Source organism: Hyaena hyaena, unplaced genomic scaffold (genome assembly GCF_003009895.1).
Source record: "Hyaena hyaena isolate Hyena2069 unplaced genomic scaffold, ASM300989v1 scaffold_986, whole genome shotgun sequence".
Classification (NCBI taxonomy): Eukaryota; Metazoa; Chordata; class Mammalia; order Carnivora; family Hyaenidae; genus Hyaena; species Hyaena hyaena.
Window position 1 is genome coordinate 155,066 of NW_024081620.1, and position 6,000 is coordinate 161,065.

A 6,000-nucleotide genomic window follows, 5' to 3' on the forward strand; every position below is an offset into this window, starting at 1 on the left:
TTCATTCATTCATTCATTCAATACTGATTCTGTAAGGATACCAAGTACTCCAGATGCCATAGATATAATGATGATGGAGCTTCCAACTTTTGCAAGGCAAAATTATGTTACTTAAGTAATTATACAAATAAAAAAATTGCACTATGACAAATGCTATGATAGAGATGGATATTGCTCTCAAAGCATAATAGGATTTCTACCTACTCAGTGAAAATGAGATCTGAGGGATGAATAGGCCCTAATGAGACAAAAAGGGAGAGGAAGAGCATTTTGAGCAATGGAAGTAGCACATTCAAAGGCCCTGTGGTAAGATAAAGATTGATAAGTGCAAAGACTTGAGGGCATAATAACCATATAAGACTAAAGACTCAGACGGAGTAAAACCAAACTGAGCCTTGTAGATCATAAGTAATGTGGTCTTTATCCCAAGATTCATGGGAAGATTTTGAAAGCTTTTAAGTAGGAAAGAGGATGTCATATGATTAATTATGAAAATCACTCAGTCATGCCACTCCTCTGCTTAAAGTCTTCTAAAGGCTTTCCATTACACTTGGGAGAAATCCAAGTCCTTACACCATGATCTGCAAAGCTCTGGCCCCTGGATACTTCTCCTATTCTGCTTTTGTTACCTCTGCTCTAACCACACTGGCTTCCTTGCTCTTCCTAAAAATGCCAACCTTGTTCCCACCCAAGAGCCATTAGACTTGCTCTTCATTTTACTTGGAATGTTTTCTTGCCAGACATTTGCATGTATCACCCTCTCTTGTTCAAGTCTCTGCTCAAACCACATCTACTTAGAGAAGCCTTCTCTGCCAAGTCCTTCTAAAACAGTGCCCCCTGACACTATTCCCTTGCCTGTTTAATGTTTCTTCATGACATTATCACTGCCTGACATTTTATTAGATGTTTATCGCCAGTCGCTCACAATAGAATGTAACTCTATGTGGGCAGGGGCTTTGTTTTGCTCACTGCCTTATATACAGCATGTAGAATGGTGGCTGGTATATAATGGATACTTGATAAATCTATTTTAATTGAATGAATGAGTAAATTAATTAATTAATGACTACAATGTAGAGAATATATTGGAAGGGGCCAAAGTGGATATAGGGAGACTAGTTAGGAGACAAGTACAGTATTCCAGATGAAAGGTGATGACAGCTTGGACTGGGAGGGTGATGGAAGAGGTGGTGGAAAGGAATAACTTAGAAAGATATTTGGGTTGGTAAAATCGATAGGACTTGAGTATGGATTAGATATAGCAGGTGATAAAGGGGGGAGAATGTAAAGGATAGCTCCCAGGTTATATCCTAGATTCTACTTGTACAGTATTTTCCAACAACTTTCCAGCAAGCATATTATTTCAAATACTCTTTGTTGAGGACTCTAAAATGGCATTTCCATATAATGGAATCATACCTGCAGAGGGTACTACAGAGCCACCATCAGACAGACTAGACTTGGCCTTCTTCTAATAGGGGAGACTACTCTGAAGTAACTGTATTATCTGGCACAGGATCAACACTCCCCTCCTCCTGAAGACACCACACATCATGGCTACCCATATGCATTTGCAGTGAAGCACAGTTTGTCCCCGGAACAAAAGCAGATCAACCAGGCCATGAGGATGGTATCTTAATTCCATATCCCACTTCATCTACATTCCACATCTCCCAAAACTACATTAACTAATTTTTGTAAAGTTTATTTATTTATTTATTTTGAGAGAGAGAGAGAGAGAGAGAGAGAATCCCAAGCAGGCTCTGAGCTGTCAGCACAAAGCCCAATGTAGGGCTCGAACTCACAAACTGTGAAATCATAACCTGAGCTGACATCAAGAGTCAGATGCTTAACCAACTGAGGCACCCAGTCACCCCTACACTAACTATTAAAAAGAAAAACTACAGGGGTGCTTTATAGATGCCTCCCCCTCAAAATTTAAAGTGACATTAACAACTTGGTAGTCAAGATAAATAATTTTGATGCACTACTTTAAAAAAATTTAGGGGCCTCTGGGTGGCTCAGTCAGTTAAACTTCTGGCTTCAGCTCAGGTCATGATCTCACATTTCGTAAATTTGAGCCCCACGTTGAGCTCTGTGCTGACAGGTCAGAGCCTGGAGCCTGCTTCAGATTCTGTGTCTCCCTCTCTCTCTGCTCCTCCCCTGCTCTCTCAAAAATAAATAAACATTTTAAAAAAACTACAAATTGAGGGGGATTTTACAAAATATTGGACTTTATCCTTAAAACTGTCAAGTTGCCACCCCAAAATAGGCCTTTTTGGCATAAGGATTATCTTGAGCTGGTTATTTTTAAGAAATAGCAGACATGGGAGAAGCTCTGAAAACCAGAAGTTACCCTTTTGTACAAAACACATACATATATAAGGGAAATCTCCATCTGTAAGGCTGTCTCCCTCTCTGTACCAGGAAGAGGAGGAAGACTGAATCCCTCTACAAACTCTTATCAGTGGAGAAGGCTACAACTTAAACCTGCATAACCACCTTACCCTTGTTTACTGTGCTTTGTCTAAAAACCACCCATAACTGGCCTTGTCCACTCCACCTGCCCCCCCCCAACATCTTTTGTGTTTAGTTGGATATGGTATTTAAGGTGGTGGCTTGAGGGGCGCCTGGGTGGCTTAGTCGGTTAAGCGTCTGACTTTCGCTTAGGTCATGATCTCACGGTTCGTGGGTTCGAGCCCCGCGTCGGGCTCTGTGCTGACTGCCAGCTCAGAGCCTGGAGCCTATTTCAGAGTCTGTGTCTCCCTCTCTCTCTGACCCTCCCCTGCTCACGCTGTCTCTCTCTCTCTCCCCTAGAAATAAATAAAACATTTAAAAAAAAATACCCATTTTCCTGGGTATCTCCACATATACAGGAGGGATACATGTTTGTTGTGTTGTTTTTTTTTTTCACATTGATTTATTTTATTTTATTTATTTTTTTTACAAATAGTTTATTATCAAGTTGGTTTCCCCACAAGTGCAGGAGGGATACATGTTATTAAACTTATGTTTATATTTCTCCTATTAATCTATTATTATGGGGGGCTCTCAGCCAAGAACCTAGAAGGATAAAGAGAAAATTATTTTTTCCTCCCCTGCAAAGTCATCACAAACAAGGAAACTCTGAGAAACTCACAACCATAAGGAGCCTATGGAGACAGGATGACTAAGTGTAATGTGGTATCCTGGATGGGATCCTGGAACAGAAAAAGGAATTCATGTAAAAACTAAGAACATCTGAATAAAGTGTGGACTTTGGTGATAGTAGTATGTCAGTATCAGTTAATAAATCGTGACCAATGTGCCATGCTAACGAAAGATGTTAATAATGGGGAACTAGGCATCATGTATATTAGGAACTTTTCATACTATCTTTGTAATTTTTCTGTAAATCTAAAACTATTCTAAAATAAAAAGATGTTGGGGCGCCTGGGTGGCTCAGTCAGTTAAGCATTCGACTTCGGCTCAGGTCATGATCTCACAGTCCGTAGATTTGAGCCCCGCATCTGGCTCTGTGCTGACAGCTCGGAGCCTGCAGTCTGCTTCAGATTCTGTGTCTCGCTCACTCTCTGACCCTCCCCTGCTTGCTCTCTGTCTCTCAAAATAAAATAAAGACATAAAAAATTTACAAATAAAATAAGAACATGTTTAAGCTACACACACACACACTCTTACAATACATGATCTCACTCCATTACTTTACTCCCTATGTGTAAATAGATCAGAATTCTCTCTTTAAGCTGATGTCTTATAGGTGCTAGTTTTTATAAATACTTGTTATTTTCAGATTAAGCACTTTCAAATCCTGAGAATGTCAAGGCAAAAGCTATGAGACCTCTCTCCATTGGTAGAAGAAGAAAAATAGAAGAAAAACTTAATACAAAATAACTACTACTTATCCATCCAGAATTACGAAAAGTGAGCAGGATTGGAGGTTCTGTATGGTTTTTCTTTGTTTTGAGGAGATAGTTTACAAATTATTGCTTACCTAGTATTTGTTTACTTACCATCATATTTGTCCTCCAGAAAATAAGAGTCACTCGGAATTTTTAGTGACTTTTCTGTTAAATTGTGATAAACATAGGTAAGCAATTCAGAACAGTAATTTCATTAAGTTATTCCTTCATTCCCTACACACACACACACACACACACACACACACATTAATGTAATGGTTGGGTGATGCAGCAAGGGAGAATTAAAAGCTTAGAAGGAAATATTAAGGCATCACAAATCACAAAAGCACAAAATTTCAGAGCTAGGCTAAACCCTAAAGATCATCTGCTCCCAAATCATGCAGAGGAGAGCCTAAGACCCAGAGAGATTAAGTGTCTCACTTAGGATCACAACCCTTCAAGTCTCTTTCAACACTAGGCAGGCTCACTCTATCTTTTAGTTTTGTCTAGACATAGATCCAATAATTTATTTAAAAGATCAGTAAAAAAAAAAGCTCATAGAGGTCATTTGACATGTGTTTATTAAACAAATTAGGAATAAATTATATATAGAAGTTTCCATAAAACTATTTTTACACCCTGCTTATGACTAGCTGTGGTATCTGGTTCTTTTTAATAAAACCCAACTTTACCACAAGAATCAGAAATGGATCCTTGGGGGTGCCTGCAGAGCACGGTGTCAGTAGAGAATGCGACTCTTGATCTCAGGTTTGGGAGTTTGAACCCCATGTTAGGCATAGAGACTACTTAAAAGTAAAATCTTAAAAAAAAAAAGAAAAAGAAAAAGAAAAGAAATGGATCCATGAACAAAATATACAAGAGTCAAGAAACAGAAGTTCTAATTCATACATTGAAATTTACTCTGTGACTTGGACTTCAATACAACTGAGCCTCAATTTCCTCCTTAGTTAAATGGGAGCAACAATTTCCTATCTTACCCAGGGGTCATGAGACTATTAGAGCTTGATACCCTCTCTTATCTTTCTCATCTGAAGAGTGATGGGACTCCCCTTAGTGTTGTGAAGTCCTAAGTTTACTACTCTGAGCAGTCTAGGCTACTATCTGTTCTTACTAACTTATCGCCCATCATTCCAGGGGTCACACATTCTTATAGCACTTGGTTTCCCCTTAAAGTCTTTGGAAAGTAGAACAGAAAGAGCAAAGGGCAGACAGGAAGTCAGAAGAAAATGTTCTATGCTCAGAGCTGCCACTGACTTTCATGTGATCTTCAACAGTCAATTCCTCCATGTGTATAATAAGAGATCGGGCCCCAGTCTAAGCTTCTCCATGGATCTGAGGATTCCAATGAGCCCTTTCAGCTTGGACAAATGACTCTAGAATTCTGTATTCACACATCACCAGGCAGGCTGAAAGTGTAGATGACTGTGGCTTTCTGTGTCCATATCAAACTTTCAAATCAGCTACAAAGTTCATCTCAGCATGGGGACTTCTGGTGCCTTTGGCCACTCTAAGACCCATACAGAGGGTTGCTGAGATGACTTGTGGGGAGGGAGGTTGAAAGGGACCCAAGTCCAGAGGCAATTAATTAACCTTGAAGTAATTAAATTACCTCTACCCCATACTCTGTATTCCCTTAAATAGAAGAGAGGGAAAGCCAATAATGACACTGTTTCTGCAATGAAGGTTGATAATTACAAAATGAAAATTTTCTTTTAAGAGAGAAGGGACATTCACCCTATTCATATTTATAAGCTTAATATTTCTGAATCTCATTATGCCTGATATTTCACAGGCAAAGAAGAAAATAAAAATAAATGTTAATTTACCATCAACTCTGATGAGTATTAGCCACCTCTTTCAATAAACACATACCAATATCCATTAGCCTATGGCCCCTGAACCCTGCAGCAGACACACAGTTGGAGCCATTACTTGTCAGAATGAGAAACTGCATGTGTATAGAGTTAAATTGGAGGGGGTGCTGGGGGCACACCTGCTTTACTCTAGTACTTTCCCATTTCTCCTACCTCAGCTACCAGCCCTATCCAATACACACTGTTGAGAATATTGTACCCCTTTA